Genomic DNA, 17921 nt, shown 5'->3' with positions numbered 1-17921 from the left:
TACTTTGGAAACAAATTTATTTTCTTCAAAACTCACTAACTATCATCACAAAGTCAACCCATGTTACCCATCAAGTTTTATTTAAGAAATTGGAATGATGAGATAATCCAAACAGTTCCAGACTCTAGTTGCTCATTTGTCCATAACCGGGGACACGGCTAAGTACTTAGTTTGACACTCTCGAGAGGATGTACACTTTGCCCACATGACCTAGCCAGCCCCTTTTACCATGATGCTCAATTTGCTCAAATGGTCGGGTGAAGGCTAAGACGAGACCTTTGGGAAATAGAACCATGAACCACGCTTCGGATCATACCCAACCTCGCAATCCACTACCCGCCGATACACGACCGGCCATGGTCCTATAACTTAATTAGTCAAGACAGAACCCATATGACATGTGGTTGTACTTGGAAGCTACTAAAACGAAACTCGTCAAATCTCTTTGTTTACGGGTGGCCAACCACAAGTGTGATACACGCGACCGCCATAGACATGGCTCCGGTGTAACCACTCAACATAAACCAAGCAAACCACTTCCACCCAGATGATTCATTATCTTAGGTTGTTTTATTACATCAAAACAATATTTCCAACGAAACAATTCACATCGTGATTCCCAATCCACGCATCTAAAATAGCACGGCTAAGCATTCTACAATACGATGGCCACAAGAATTATGTCATGAAACATATGGCTATCCTAGATAGGTTTTTGCATAGCAATATATATTTAAAAACAAGTCCTACACATACATAGCTACTGAAAATAACTACCAAGTGCATAGAGAAATAATAGGACAGAACGGTGTGTGACACTTTCCTTCGTTGTTGTTCAGACAATCACCGCAGTCGCACTCGTTGCACTCCGGACAATCTAACGAAGCAAACAATTTACAATCAATTACAAATCAATGCAAACAGAGAAGTTACACAATAAAATATGCATGCATGTTCTGAAAACAATTTTGGTTCATAAATACTTTCATAATAATTTATTTATTCAATTGTCTTCAAATAGGATGTTAAATGCAAACAGTAACTTATGTATAAAATAATTTTGAAAAACCCAAAATAGGCATACTGCTACAGAGACGATTTCATTATCTTTCATTTGGCGTTGGAATCAATTTTAAAGGCATTTTCCAAAGTTAAAATATATCAAAAATAGTATAAACACTAGTTTTTAAATTTTAAAATCTGTAAGTTTCCGAAAGATACAAAGTAACAGCACTGCTGTGTTCTCCTCAATTTTCTGATTCTAACGGTACATGGTATGCAATTTTTCGAGTTACAAAACTATAGTTATGATTTTTACAAGTTTAAACATTTCGCGGCATTTTAATAATTTTGACTAAAAAGTTGTCAGAAAAAGTTTCTCCGATGGTGAAAATTTCTATACGAAAGTTGTAGAGGATTGAATTACAAGCTCAATGCAAGAAACGTCACCTAAAACCGAGTTGTAGATCATTTGATTTGAAATTTTGAAGTTAAACATGGAATATGAGCTACCACACACGAACCGATCGATTGGGTCTAACAGGTAACCGGCAACAACTGTACTGGCTTGTTTTAGTCTAAGCTTATATCAAGTACTAAGCTGCCGACGACCTACACTGGCAGTGACGGATCGAACTTGCTACGCGGCGGATCTCCGGCGGTCTTTCGGCTAGGAAAAAAAAAACGCGTACGACACGGGGCTCGTGGAGGTGCTGCGGTAGTGGACGGTCTTCAACTCCTCGCAGTGGTCACGTACTTATACTTGGAGTCAACTGGCTCATACCTGAACAACCGTGGCAGGCGGATGGAGGTCGCAAACTCCGGCGAAGCTCCGATGCGAATTCACGAGCCTACCGGTGATCTACAAACAGGGAAAACTTGTTGAGAAGATGCAGTACTGCAATAGAAAAAGCTTCGGGCAAAAATGAGGAGCAGGGGCGGTCGGACTCGAGGGTGTCATCAACCTTCAAACTTCAAGATGGCGGCGGCGGCGAGCTCAAAATCCGGCAGCCTGGCGACCAAATTAGGTTTTCGGAGGGGAAAAACAAAGGGGATACATGGGTATTTATGGGGGGGAATTTCGTGGCAGAGGGGCAAAAATCTGAGCTGAATCGGAGATTTTTCTGGGCAGTTTTCGGTTCTGGTTCATCGGCGTATGTGATAAGAACTCTGGCTGAAGGTTGGTAATGATTGCGGGGCCCACACATCAGAAAAAAAAAAGTAGGAGAGAAAGAAAATACGAACGTGGGCTGCCTCACGTACTGCTGGCCTGGCCGTTCCTGGCACGGGCGTGCGCGTTCGGCTGGTCCGGCCGGCCGGCTTTTTTTTTTCTAGTTTATTTCTTTTGTAGAATTTGATTTAGAACTCTGATTTACTGAATTAAATTCGTACAAATTATCAGTATACTGCTGGGCACCGTGGAACACTATTCCAATCGGCGAGCACATAGACGCATATAGTTTATGTGTTTGAACTAATAAACTATTAGCAAAACTTGGTATATTTTATGCATGAAAAAATTAAAACTCTTTTAAAACTGAAACTTTGGCATGGTGCAATGATGCAATGCATGAATTTGAAAATGTATGGATTTTGGGATGTTACAGGCATGCTATCACTCTGCTATCTAGCCTGTAGTACAAATAAACTTGTCATACTACTAGATAATAATTTTGCGTGCCATCTTGTTCTTCAAAAGCTGCATTATTGACTTGTTTCTCTGACTTGGCATGACGCTCACATATGGAAAGCTGAACATATTGGTTTGCATTCCCTCTTATACAAGTTCACAGGTGATCCCACTATATTACGTATCCGGTCCATCCTAAGCTCCAGCATTAACTATCCTCTATGTGTTTCTCATTACAAGTTTATATCCCGAAACATCTTGATTTGCATCCCCTTCACTATAAGTTCAGGAGTATTATTTAGTTCACGGCCAAAATGAAGTAATTGAACTTGGCACATGTTGGTTCACATTCCCTCCTCTTTAGCTTTTGACATCGTAACTTCTATTTTTGGTTTACATTCCCTGCTCTGTAGATGTAGCCATCATAACTTCATCTTGCTCAGTCGTTGTTACAAAATTTATAGCCTGCTACTATGTTGTTCATGCCAATTTTGTACTCCCTGAACATGTTGGTTTGCATGGGACTCGACATGTAGTAAGTCTCTGTTGTTTCATTCTAACATGCTCGTTATATTGGTCGTTGGTATGCGGCATGCACTCTTTGTTTGCTTATTGTGCGCATTACAATGATCTTGTTATAACGACGAAATGATGAGTTCCAAATTCTTTGGCAAACAATATTGTAGTGTCTTTGCCTTTCCATTGTTCGTTGTCTTAACTTGTAATGTCTTTGTTTCGGATATAGGTGCTTGCATGGACAACTTAAAAGATTGTCGGATCCCTTCATTGTATTGCTAGGTTTAATTACCATTCAATTTCTCTCGGGTTACGTAATTTTTTTTCAATGCCTTGTAGCCGATGTAATATTTAGTTAGTTTTTATAGTTCTTTCGCGCATTTTTTCTTTGGTGCTTGTGGTAAGTGAGGCTATCCGACGTAAATCAATGCTTTGCGTAAATATTCTCGATATCTAAATCACGAATTCCCATCCCTTAAACGGCCCAATTAAGCGAAATCACATATGTGCCGGTCCACAAAATCCTAAAGCGCCTTTTACGCCGGTATATAAACAGCAACTAAACGGGCTGGCCCACTTACTTATTGGGCCAGCCCACTTGATTTATTGTGGACATTGGGCCGGCCCACTTGCTTTAAGGTGGACCCCACCCACTACTGGGCGGCCCGCTAACTAGTTGGGCCGGCCCAATTGCTTTTGTGGTGGACCCCACATACTAAATGGGCCGGCCCTTTAAGACGAAAGTGGGACCCACTGTGTTTTTGGCCCGGCCCGCTCACCGTGTTGGGCCGGCCCACTTGTCGTATGGTGGACCCCACATACTAAATGGGCCGGCTCTTTAACGGGAAAGTGGGACCCACTGTGTTTTTGGCACGGCCCACTAGCATGTTGGTCGGCCCACTTGCTATATGGTGGACCCCACATACTAAATGGGCCGGCCCTTTAACAGGAAAGTGGGCCCCACCTGTGTTTTGGCCCGGCCCGCTATCTTGTTGGGCCGGCCCACTTGCTATATGGTGGACCCCACATACTAAATGGGCCGGCCCTTTAGCTGGAAAGTGGGACCCACTGTGTTTTTGGCCGGCCCACTATCTTGTTGGGCGGCCCACTTGCTATATGGTGGACCCCATATACTAAATGGGTGGCCCTTTAACGGAAAGTGGGACCCACCGGTGCTTTTGGCCCGACCCATCGGCTTGTTGGGCCGACCCATTTGATCTAATGTGGACCCCACGTACTAAATGGGCCGGCCCAGATAGCGAGAAAGTGGGACCCACATGCTAATTGGGCCGGCCCACTAACTTCTTGGGCCGGCTCGGTTGCTTTAAAGTGGACCCCACTTTGTAAATAGGCCGACCCGATACCGGGAAAGTGGGTCCCACATGTCTTGTGGGCCGGCCCTTTGCCTGTTGACCGGTCAAACGAGTGCATTCGGCCGACCCACATGCTTAGAGGGCCGGCCCATTAAAGTTTTGACCGTCAACCTTAGAGGTTAGGCCCGACCCACGTAACTAATGGACCAGCCCGACTATATAGTTGACCGGTCAAACTAAGTCACTGGCCCGGCCCGCAAACTTAATGGGCCGGCCCGCTTAAGACGTGGCGGGCCTCGTGTGGGCCTACCATCTACCACGGGGTTTCGGCCGGTTAACGCCGTTAGCCGCCGGTTAACGGCGTCCGCCACATGTCGGTTTGCATGACGTCGGCGGTCAACGGGCTCCCGGAAACACTTGGGCAACGGTCCGATTTTCCGTGGCGGAAGGGCGCCCAAGCGCGACGGACCGAAAAAATCGTCGTAGGACTTTGCCCGACGCAGTTTCCACAACAGAACCCATATCGTCGGGTTAGGCCCATAGGCGACGAAAAATACCCCTTAGCGGACGATTTTGAGACGTTGTCTATCAGAACTTTTCTTGTAGTGTACCACATTCTCTTGCCACCTCCCAGACTTGGTGATCATCTTGTTACAACTGGCTACACATCTTTCTGCCCCCACAGACAAATTCATTCTAGAAGCACCTTGTCCATGTTCCGCTCCTACTTCCAACTTATATCTCTGTAAGTACAAAACAAACGGTTTATTCTGTCGGCCAATTTCTTTTGAGCACATAGTGAAACAGATACGAAAATTTATAGCCTTAACATCATATAGAAGATGTGTCTCAGTGATGTTATTGTTATGCAAGGGAGGGAGGCAACATTGAAAGGTTAAATATTCCTCATGTTCAAGATCATGTTGAACTGAGTACCGTTGTTTAATCAAGGAAGAATTAGAAACACACTGTGAAACCATCCTCTGCAGGCTTGACGTGCACAAGCACATCCCACTGGCCAGTGGAGCTCGACGTGCTTGCCGGTGGTGACGCTACACATCAGTGTCCCTCACCTCCAGTGCACGTCACGCCGCCACCGTTTCCTCCCCATATGTGTTGGCTCCCTCATGTAAAGCCCAGCCCATGTCGCGGATCAGGCGATCAGCACCACCACTCCGGCACCAGCCAAACAATCCCCAAACACAACCAGAAAGAATTGCACCACCCAGAACGGTGGCAGTGGCATGAGAAGCCGGTGCGGATCGAGGAGGCCGCAACGCTGGCTGTATGTGGCAGCGTTGCCGATGCACCACGATCCACGTCCGTCGGTCACAGTGATGCCAGATGCCGCAGCCGCCGGTGGCAGAGGCAGGGCGCATCTTCAGCGGCGGGGCGAGCGGTTGGAGGACTGGCTTGATTGGCGGCGGGGGCTGAGGAAGCAAACCCTAGATTCCCCTGACCTCCACGGGAGCAGGGCATGGAGCCATTGTGGGGAAGGAGATAAGATGTGTCAGTCTATTATTTTAGTTGGAGGCGGAGGAACGCCACAGCGAGGCCCACCGGGCACAACACAGCCCCTCAGTAGATGGTCTCTCTCTGCTTCCATTTATTTATTGTGAGGGCCCACCGGGCACAACAGGGCATTGGCCGAGCGCTGAGAAGCGACCAATCTCAACAAGATTACTTGTTTTAAAGAATTATGCTTTGTATGATGGAAACAACACATGATTCTTTCAATGGCACATTAGCACACTCAGCTATTTGAGACAAGTCATGCTACAACAATAATTACTAAGCATATGATTAAAATAACATCCAACATGACATACTAAAGTCTAAGCCACGGTCTAAACAAGCTCCCTTTTGCATCACTATAAACATGAAACATTTTACTCATCTCCAACACCAATCAATTTATTTGAAACAACTCTCATAGATAATAATCAATAAAGAGCAGATAATAATCAATAAAGAGCAGAGAGCTAATCATACCTAACTAAAGAAAACTAACAAACTCTGAACAAAATACGAATGGAAAACCAGAGCTAAAGAGAACACTCGCATAACAATAAGAGTGAAAACTAGAGTGTTCTATGCAATTAAAACAGAGTGTGTCATTCTCCAAAACAAATATGATGGGATCCAACCATATGCTACAGCAAACAAAACAAAAGAAAACTAAAAACAAAAATAAAGACACTCCAAGAGTAACACATAGCATATGAAGCAATAAAAATATAGCGTCTTGAAAGATGACCTGATATTTTGTTGATGAAGAAGGGGATGCCTTGGCATCCCCAAGATTTGACGCTTGTACCTGTTGGATATTTTTTGGGATGATATGAGCATCCCCAAGTTTGAGCTTTTGTCCATCTTTCATCTCATTACATTATTCTTCTCTCCCTACACTTGAAAACTTCCTTCATACTCCCTCCGTCACGGGAAAGATGTCGCAGCGCCGTTTTTGCAAAAAAAAACCCTCCATGAATTCCCAACCAAAAATGGAGTCCCTCCTTCCCAAATCCACACCGTCTCCGCTTCGTGTCCACGCCGCTGACCTCGCTCGCCGCCGTCGCCTGCGCCGCTCCCTCTCTGGCCACCACGCCGCTCGCCGCCGCTCCGTTTCTGGCCACCATGTTGTCCCCCGCGCCGCTCCATCGCCGGCCACCGCGCCCTCTCCCGTGTAGCTCGAGGAGCTAAAAGTTTAGCCACCCAAGATTCCACCTTGGGCGTCCATGGAGGCTGCGGCGCGGCACGACGACCATGCCTAGCTGATTTGGTAATCCATGGAGGCTGTGGCACGGCGCGACGACCACGCAGAGCCGATTTGAGTGACTGCCTCCGCCCGCCGTATGAGCGCCTGCCTCCGCCGCCGGCCGGCAGGCCGGAATACGCCTTGTTCTGCTGCAACACTGACTCATCCACAACTTCACATCTCGATCCGCGTTTTCTCCTGCGAGCAGTCTGTGATCTGGCTGGTGTAATTTAATTCCAGCTCTTAGTTTTGGGCATCCTGTATATTCTTGCACGAAGTCAATCTGCATAAACAAGTATAGCATTAGTTCAATACTCCTGCTCATCCTATGCATGCTCATCACCGCGGCAGTAGTGTAGATCGCTATCTATCTCCAGCAACATGAACGAACAAAAGAAATTAGGTTTAGATGTTGCACAATATTACATGAATAGATTTGGATGTTGCACAATATTACAGGCCTAATTCAGTCAAACTGGATTGGTGTCATGGAGTAATTAGTTGTGCTCACAGTAGATAGAAACCACAGATATTTGTACTCACCAGACTGAATGGGATTTAAGGACTGTTTAGTTCTCAGTAGGCACTGATATTTTCGACTGTGACACTGTTGCTTATCAAAGTGAGCACTACGAGTATTCTCAGTAGGCCGTGATGACAAGCTTCCTCCCATGGATCCTGCTAGCTTCCGTGCTTAGCTGTGGTTGGGAAATGGGGAATTAAACTTGTGAATGGACGCTATGTGTAGGTGAATAAAATTCAGTAACTCACCACATGGATCCTGAGCTAAAAAGGGATCACTGATGTTTAAACTGAAACCACAAAATTGGTACATACTGTTTAGTCCTATTAGTACTGTAATTTTTGGTAGTTTTGGATAGTACTTGTAGCAGCAGTTGAGGTGTGGATCCTCACTTCAAAGCAAATTTTTGGTGCTTGCAAAGGCATATAAATTTCTGGAGTAAGATAGCTGAATTCACTAGCCAGAAGACAATGTTTGGAAGCTTAGGCAGTAAATATGATAGGATACGTGGTGACTTTCGGTTTTGACCGCATCATGTGCTTCTTCGCCAAGACGGCACGCAAAGGTGAATCTTCTCCTTTATGCGTGCCTACAATCGCCTATTTGGAACGATATACTACTTCATACTCCATCATATCTTGATGATAGGAACTCGGCGACAAGTACGGAGGGAAGAGAGGATGCCATGGAGACCCAAGGACGCAAGGCCGATGTCACGGAAGCATGGAAGAGAAGGAGACAAAGGCGTTGGATGCTCCAGGACGGAACTACCCCCCGACCCGACCGGTACTTCCGCCCAGATACCGTCCAAGACGGAAGATGCTCACGCTGAAGGAGCTGCAGCCGGAACTTCCGCCCGCCAACACCGGAACTTCCGCCCGCGGTACTACCGCTCAAGTTCCGCCCCAGTTCCGGAAATGCACCACAACGCCCCGGGAGGCTACTGCAAGCAAAGAGGTCGTTTTCAAAACTAGGCCGGAAGTTGGCCGGAAGTACCGCCCCGACCGGAACTTCCGCCCCTTAGGACCAGAACTTCCGCCCTGACCGGAACTTCCTCCCCAGAGACTGGAACTTCCGCATGTACGTGTTTCAGCATGGAACTACCTGTTTTCATCTTGTAACTTACCCCTTCGCTCCCTACCTATAAATAGGCACCTACCCCCACCCTCATGAGGGAGAGATGATGTTTAGATGAACTTGGCTTATGCCTCTACTATCCCTTTGTGGATTAGGGAAACCCCCTCCTTAGATTAATATCTATTGTACAACTCAATCTCCTTATCGAATCCTTGTGATCTCTTTGGTGACTTCTATCAATTGTTGGTCTTTTGCTTGCACTTCTACCTTTGGGTCTTTTGCTTGCACTTCTACCAACCTTGATCTTTTCACCCTTCTAGATCCCTTGGATTTGATTCGCTGATCTTTCTCTCGGAACTTCTACCTTGTGTCTTTTCCTTGAGCGGGGAGGTGGATCGGGCCTTCGAGAACAAACCGGATTGTATCGGGTTATTTGTGCGTGTGTTCATCGTGTTCTTGTGTTCATCCCTCACCCCTCGTGTTCTGGGTCGAATTCGTGAGATCGGGCAACCCACACGGGCTCAGCTCGTATCATATGGTATCAGAGCAAAGGTTGCCATGAATTTGACCCCAAAATCTCTCCAATTTCGCCCAAAAAAAATTCCAAAAAAATTGCCCCAAACATAGCTCGAATTTGGATCTCAAGATTTGTTGCGTTTTTTTGTGGTTTTGGTCCACAGATCTGTTGTCTTTGGTGTTGCTATCATCCCTCCAATTTTCACCGGCCAATTCCACCCATTCCTCTCAAAATCCGATGATTTTTGCTCCATTTTCTGCCCCGAGTTCGTGTTGTTCGTCACGCAGATCTCAGATCTAGATAATTTGGCATTTCCGGAACTGCCGCCCACTATACCCGGAACTTCCGCTCGCGCAACATCATTTCTTTTTCTGGTCAACGCAACCATCGTCTTCCTCCAAACGCGCCGCCCACTCGATTTCCCTGCATCCCGGTCGGATCACACCAGCCTCGCCTCGATCGGCCAGCTCCCCCGCACGCCACAACACCCCACCGCCAGGCCCACCTGCCGCCCAGTCAACCACCCACGCGTGCACGCCACAACATCCATGCCCCCGCCTGGCCCCTGCTCACCAACTGCCGCCCACCCGCGTGCCGCGCCAACCACCTCGCTCCGCCTCCATTCTGGCTTCCAAACGCCTAGCCCTATGCCATGCCCGCCCCGCACTGCTCCATCCCGCACCAGCTCGAGCCGCCGCACACTCCTGGCCCCGCCCGCGACCGGCCCAGCTACTACCAGCCCCAGCTCGCCTCCAGGCTCCGCCGCCGCCTTGGCCCATCCGTTAGCCCCAGTTCCACCGCACCTGCTAACCCACGCGCATGCGCCATCCAGCCTCAGGCCCACGCCCTGCTCACCTCCACGCGCAAGCCGCCCCCAATTTCTGCAGCGATTTCCTCTGGATTCCACCTCGTATCGATTTAGCTCGCCCAAAAAAAATTCACAGACCGGTACTTCCGGTGTCCACCAGCGGTACTACCGCCCGTCCGGAAGTTCCGACCATGTTCCGCCCTTGTTCCGAAATTAACAAATCAGCTCGCAGTAACCCCTGGCTCCACTTGGTGCATTTCCGGAAGTTGGCCGGAAGTAGGCTGGAACTTCCACCCGGCGCAGTTTTTGACCCCAGTTTTGACCCAATTTCAGCAACTTTTGACACCCAACTTTTGAAAACTTTTCGGAGCTCGTTTGACTTCAAATTTTGACCATAATCTCACACCATATTGACTCCAATTTTGACAATTTTTCCAAGACCATTTGACTCCAAAATTTTGACAACTTCGATTGATCGTTTTGACCCAAATTTTTGGGTATTGACTTTGGTGTTCGGATTTCATCGTGAAGTGCATTGGTTGTCTATTCCGCTTCCGCGCCTACACCAACACTGCGATGACACCTTTGGCACCCCGGATTCCGGCGCAACTCGACACTCCTTCTTCATCGCAAGTTTGAGTGTTCCGACACCGCCTAACATAAATAGGTCTTACTTGCCACACCTTGTAGCCAACCTTTCTTCCTTTGTGTACCTATCCTATTGAGAGTGGCTTTCCGAGTATTGTGAAGCATTGCACAAGTGTCACGACCGTGAGAGGGTGTGTGTGCGTTGTGTTGAGCAAAGCTCCGAAGCAAGCTCGGTGAGAAAGATGCACAAAAGAAGAAAAGGTGTGACATAGAGAAAAAGAAAAAAGTGAAAACAAAGAAATAGAAAAAGAGTGTGTGTCCACCAATACAAAGGAGTGCAAATCTTGTAAGCACTAAGAGAGAAAAGAGAAGAGTGACATCTTGTGCAAATCTAGTTGCTTCTCTCATATGCAACCAAGCTACAGTCTCTCTTGAGTTGGCGTGACAACAAGCTAATAGCCTTCGTTAGGACCATCTTTGTTCCTTGCTCACTTCCTTGGTCACGCTAACCCCACTGTTCTTCCTTGTGTGTGTTTCCGTGTTTCCTTAACATAGATCACCGCTTTTGACATTTGACTTTGGATCTTACCCACATTTAAAAATAGACATTTTATTTGGTTCTTTTCGTTCGCTATCCACTTCCGCACCCACCACAGTATAGAGTTTCTTAGCCTTTTGCGTGTGCTTTGAGTGTGTTTGTAGTTAACCCCGGTACGATTTTACTTTGCTCTTGGCTTGAACCATTGTTCCGATACTAGCTACGAAAGGTGAGATACTTGTGTAGTTATCCTTCCACCATATATACACCTTGCCTTGTGACTAACATGTATAGTGAGAAAGAGCCTACGGACGACGACATGGAGTACTATGAGGATGATATATCCGCAAGCACCGCGGATATGGTGGACCATGTGGAACTCGACACCGACTATGGCTCCGCAAGCACCGCGGATATGGAGGACCATGTGGAACTCGACACCGGCTATGGATCCGCAAGCATCATCGACATGACAGACATTGAGGATATCTACACCAACAATGGCTCGCCAAGCATGGACAACAGGTGGACCACCACTCCGAGCTCGACTACAACAACGACGACATGGTGGAGCACTACCTCGACTACGACTACGACAACATGATGGAGCACCGCACCGAGCACTACCTCGACTACGGCATCGACACCATGATGGAACCTAGCTTCGACCCCACCTTGAACAAGACCGGTGCCTACAAGTTCCCCATCTTGGCCAATGGAGCTACATATGAAGATAGAGGACCTTCAAGACAGCGCCACCATGAGAGTGCTTATGCACATGATCATCTGCATCGAGCTCAACATGTGGAACATCAAGAGCATCCTCACCATGATCGCCATCGACACTCTCCTACGAGCTCAAGAAAGCGCCACAATCAACATGCCAAGCCACATGAACCATCATCTAGGCATGCCGAGGATAATCATCGACACACGTCACCTCATGATCGTCGTCGACCATCAGCACCTCATGACCAACATCGACATGTGTCACCACATGATCATCGCCGACACAAGTCACCTCATGTTCGCCATCGACCAACCAATCCCAAGGATCTTCAACGACACCCCTCAAGACATGGTGATGATGCAAGAAGACGAGAGCCTCGACATGAAGCGGGCAAGGCTACAAAGGTCAACAACACCAACCATATGGTGTCTACAAAGCCTAGCTCCACCACCACAATGGCATCTCCAAGACCACCTACACATGAGAAGATCTACAATGGTGCGAGACAAGACGCTACACCAATAAGCAAGATGGTGACAAGTGCAAATAAAGAGGAACCACATCTCATGGTGCTTCCCCCTTCTACCACCACCACCACCACAAGGGTGCCTACAAGAATCTCATGCCCCAAGATGAAGACCATGGAGTCTACACTTCAAGATGAAGGACGGTCTACACACCATTATGCCAACATGAAAATGATTTGTTCGCCAAGACCAAGTAGCTCCCAATGATTTCGTTGCAAACAAGATGGTCATCTTTGGGAATGCCCCAATCTCCATTGTGACAAATCGAACTAGCATATGACATGGGAATGCAACACACCACAAGCCCACAAGCTCTACTTCGCCAAATTAGATGCAAAATTCGCCAACATGACACTTCAAGATACCATCGTGTTCAAATAATGGTGCAAGGAAATGGACAAGATGATGACTATGAAGATCACACTTCAAGATGGAGCACGTGAAGGCCAAGTCAAGAGTGGCGTTGATTCGAGCCTAGCTCTCAACAACACCATAGCGCCATCAAATGGTGTCAACATGAGAGGCGATGGAGTTGAGAAGGTTGAGCATGGGATTTTCCCTTCAACCAAGGAGGCGAATGGAGTTGAGAATGGTGAGCATGGGATGATCCCTTCACCAATGGAGGCGCATGGAGATGAGAAAATCGAGCCTACTCCTATATGCTTGAATGATGAGATGGTACCAATCCCATGTGAGCATGAGAGTCACTTAGCCCACTTGAGTGAGAGTGATAGTGAGTTGAGTGACTCCCACCCCATATGTGAGATTGAGTGCTTCCATTTGGAGGACATGAGTGATACACCGAGTGAGTTGAGAGAGGTAGTTGATAGGTCCATGGAGTTCATTTCACATTCTAACAACTTAACCTCTACCTCTAGTGTGTTTTCTCATGTTGCAATAGGTTCCATGGATGACGAGTTTTCGATCATGGAGAAGATGTACATGGTGCATGAAGATGATGATATCACACATGCTTACAAGAAGACAAAGATGTCGACCACATGGATCCTACCACTTCCACAACGCCTACTTCAAATGAGTCGGACTACAAAGGTAATAACAAAGGTGTTGATGATGCAATGATCCCACTAGTGGACATGATGATTTGTGAGTGCATACATGATGATGATACAATTGCTATGTCATATGCTTCGTTCATTCCTCCATGTGATGCTTTGCTTGATAACATTGTTGATCATGTGGAATTACTTGCTTGTGAAAATTTGATCATGCCATGCTATGAGAATTTAACTTTCTCTCCTATTGCTTGCAACTTGTCGAACAATTGCTCTTTCCCATGTGTTGCTTGCAATGTTGATGATAATGCTTGTGTTGTGACAACCTTGATGAACAATTTCTCTTTCCCTAGGTTGGTCGACAACAATGATAAAATCTTGAACATGTTTTGTACAAAATGCTTGCAATACTCTCCCATTAATGGAACTGCCTGTTTTCAGCTTGTAACTTACCCCTTCGGCCCCTACCTATAAATAGGCACCTACCCCCACCTTCATGAGGGAGAGATGATGTTTAGATGAACTTGGCTTATGCCTCTACCATCCCTTTGTGGATTAGGGAAACCCCCTCCTTAGATTAATATCTATTATACAACTCGATCTCCTTATCGAATCGTTGTGATCTATTTGGTGACTTCTATCAATTGTTGGTCTTTTGCTTGCACTTCTACCTTTGGGTCTTTTTCTTGCACTTCTACCAACCTTGATCTTTTCACCCTTCTAGATCCCTTGGATTTGATTCGCCAATCTTTCTCTCGGGACTTCTACCTTGTGTCTCCTTGAGAGCTTCTATCGGGGAGGTGGTTCGGGCCTTCGAGAACAAACCTGATTGTATCGGGTTATTTGTGCGTGTGTTCATCGTGTTCTTGTGTTCATCCCTCACCCCCTCGTGTTCTTGGTCGAATTCGTGAGATCGGGCAACCCACACGGGCTCAGCCCGTATCAGAATATTAGGCAGAAGACAATGCGACCACAGAGATAATTCATAGTGCCACTCCATTGATACAATGGTGACATATTAGGCAGTAAATCTCTTATGCACTGGATCTTGTAGTTTTTTGGGTCCCTTTTGGGTACTGCTCGATTCATATGCAGTTCTCTTGTGTGTGTGTTCACAGTAATCAAACTGGATCAAACATTTCACTGTCAATGGGTATGATTATTGTACTCCCTCCATCACGCCAAAGATGTCGCGTCATCAATTTTATAAAAAGGCCACAGAACTTGATTATTTATGTGACTGTTTACATTGTGTAGTGCAATATATCACCATACAACCTGTTAAATATGGGCATCAATCGATTGTGTAACATTAATCAACTTTGTACTGTCTAAACATGGGTATAACAACTAATGTCTATACATCTCTTGCTCCTCTTGCTTCGCTTGCTTCGCTTGCTCCTCTTGCTTACGACCTGCTTGATGCTACTTGCTTACTTCTTCAACTTGCTTAATGCTTCCTTTGCTTGCTTCTTCTGCTTGTTGATGTTTGCTTGCTTCTTCTTCTACTTGCTTGCCTTTTTTTGCTTGCTTGCTTTATTATGCTTCTTGCTGCTGCTTGCTTCTCCTGTTTCCATTGTTGCTTGCTTGATACCTTCTTGATGTTGCTTGCTTGCTTCTTCAACTTGCTTGATGCTTCCTTTGCTTGCTTCTTTTTGCTTGTTGTTGTTTGCTTGCTTCTTCTTCTACTTGCTTGCCTTTTTTTTGCTTGCTTGCTTCTTATGCTTCTTGCTGTTGCTTGCTTCTCATGTTTCCATTGTTGCTTGCTTGCCACCTGCTTGTTCCTGCTTGCTTCTTCTACTTGCTTGATGCTTCTTTTGCTTGCTTCTTCTGCTTGCTGCTGCTTGCTTGCTTCTTCTTCTACTTTCTTGCCTCTTTTTTGCTTGCTTGCTTCTTATGCTTCTTGTTGTTGCTGCTTGCTTCTCTTATTTGCATTGTTGCTTGCTTGCTACTTGCTTCTTGCTGCTTGCTTTCTTCTTCTATTTGTTTGATGCTTCTTTTGCTTGGTTCTTCTGCTTGTTGCTTGCTTATTTCTTCTTCTACTTCTTGCTTGATGTACTGGACTATAAGGTCTTTAGTTTTCTTATGTACGTTCTCCGAGATATATAGATCATCCATTACCTCTTCTAGCCTTCCTTCTGCCTCAAGGCGATCCTATCCCAGGTGGGGGATATCATATCCTACAGCTCCTTCGGCCTTTATACCTTAATCATACATGTCTGTAGCGTCATGAAACTTCTTGTTAGTTTGTTGACCTCGTAGTTCTTGTATTCTTCCTCCACGCCCTCTTTCAGCTCCCTAATATTGTTAGGTGCTCTCGTATCAGTAAGGGATTGTAGAGACCTGAAGAAGCATAGGTCAAGCACATTCAAGTCTGGACTGTTCGGAGGTTGTTTTAGCAACCTAATGTCTAGGTCAGTTTGTGCTACTGCCTTTCGGAAACCGGCATCATGAGGGAGGAGGTGAGGTTTTGCATTATCCCGCTGTATAAAGATTGTTCTTCCCACATCTTCATCGGGCCACTTGTCCTGGATTGCGGGAATCACTAGATTACACATGTAATCCCTCATGACATCTCGGGTAACTTTAACTGATTTTATGTCGATTGTTCTTTTGGGTCTGAGTTTACTCCTTTTAAGAGCCGGAGTATTTTTGACAATAGCCCATGTGCCAATCTTCCCATCAAACGTGACTACGCCATCTTCATTGTACCTTGGCTTGGCAACAGCTGTGAGAAACATCACTTTTCCAATGCTATTTTTGTTCTTCACACTGCGTAATGGTTTCGGTTCTTCGGGGTGTAGGTAGTATGTGTTCCTCACTCTCGTCATGTCGAACCATTTCTCGTCAATATGGACCATGTTGTCCATTTCCTTGAATCTGCATTGCAAGTTCTCATCGAACTTCTCATCAAGCATAGAGACGCAGAATTGCAACCTCTGTATCTTGTTAGCTAGCGTCATCGACGGCTTTACGCTATCAGTGATGCGCTTCAGCTCACTCCACTTAAACCTCCGATGTAATGTTGAGCGGTTAACACCGAGAGATTTTGCTAGAGATCAAATTGTCCTTCTTTTGTTTAGTGGTATTGTTCTTATCCTCGAGAGTTCCAAATCTTTCCTTTTAGGGCCACTATTGCCCTTCTTCCTGTTCGACACATCAACTGGTTGACCTTGTGCAAGCTACTTTTGAGCTTTTTCGCAGATTCGCTCGATTGTCCGTACACTTGTGTTCAGAAGGCTTGCTATGAGCTCCTTGTCTTCTATTTGAAACTTTCCGTCTCTATTCTTAATTACTTCCAGAGCAAAATAAGCACCATATCTCTCCTCATTTGTCAGATCTTTTTTAGGATGCTCAACATCTACCATTTGTTCACCAGGTTGATCAACCACCATATCTTGAGCTTCACCAGGTTGATCAGCCACCAGATCTTGAGCATCATCAGGTTCTTCATCATGTGCTGGGCTTGAGTTGAGATCAAGTACACCATCATGAACTGGACTTGAGTTGAGATCTAGTACACCATCGAGACCTCTATCGTGATCTTGAGCTTCATCAGGTTCATCAGCCACCATATCTTGAGATTCTTCAGTTTCATCAGGCACTATATCTTGAGCTTCTTCAGTTTCATCAGCCACCATATCTTGAGCTTCTTCAGGTTCATCATCATATGCTGGAAGCTCAGATTCATCATCATATGCTAGAATTGAGTTGAGATCAAGTACACCATCATATGCTGGGATTGAGTTGAGATCAAGCTTCACGTGTCTCATCTTGAGCTTCTCATAGTCACTCATCCGAGGGAATTCAACCTTGTAGGTATTTTGTAGGTCAATGCACATTCCTGTAACAGAGCAAGATTAGGGGAATGACATCAGGACAGAGCGAGGTTAGGGGAATCGAGCATACTAGCTTGCCGTGTACCAAAGGTTTCGAGAAGATGTCCTTTTGCTGTATCAAGTTATACTTCCACACATCCCCTGCATTAAGAGGTAGTCTCTTCCTTCCGCGGAGACAATTAAGTACACCATCAATTTGTCCTAATACATAGATGTTGGAGAGAACTATTTCCTTATCAATTTTGAGGCTCATCTTGTTGTTTTGTAATTGTACTTCCTGTCCAACTCTTGCCACCTGGATATGACGAAACAACCTGAAGAGGAAAACAACTCATCATTTCTTTTCTATTTGCAGAAATTCAGATTGTATCTGAAGAGGATAGCTCAGCATCATTAGGAGGATAAACCCATGGAGAAAGAGAAATACTCCAGCAGATTCAACCAACACACTGGTATGGCGCAAAACTATTCTTAAAGTTACTGTTAAAGTTAAGTTCTGAAGTGTTGTTCATGGCGCAAAATCATTTTGGTTACTATTCACATTC

The 17921-nt window shown here is 45.8% G+C and overlaps 1 long non-coding RNA gene across 1 annotated transcript; it reads right to left on the bottom strand.

Moving 5' to 3' along the window:
- Positions 1-822: 822 nt before the first annotated feature.
- LOC124670055 lies at positions 823-2138 on the bottom strand. The gene is made up of 3 exons (XR_006992378.1): positions 1965-2138; positions 1784-1861; positions 823-877 (listed from the first exon to the last, which is right to left on the bottom strand). It is a non-coding gene; the product is annotated as an uncharacterized LOC124670055 (long non-coding RNA).
- Positions 2139-17921: the final 15783 nt, after the last annotated feature.

Source organism: Lolium rigidum, chromosome 7 (genome assembly GCF_022539505.1).
Source record: "Lolium rigidum isolate FL_2022 chromosome 7, APGP_CSIRO_Lrig_0.1, whole genome shotgun sequence".
NCBI lineage: Eukaryota > Viridiplantae > Streptophyta > Magnoliopsida > Poales > Poaceae > Lolium > Lolium rigidum.
This window is presented reverse-complemented; position numbering and strand designations above follow the sequence as displayed.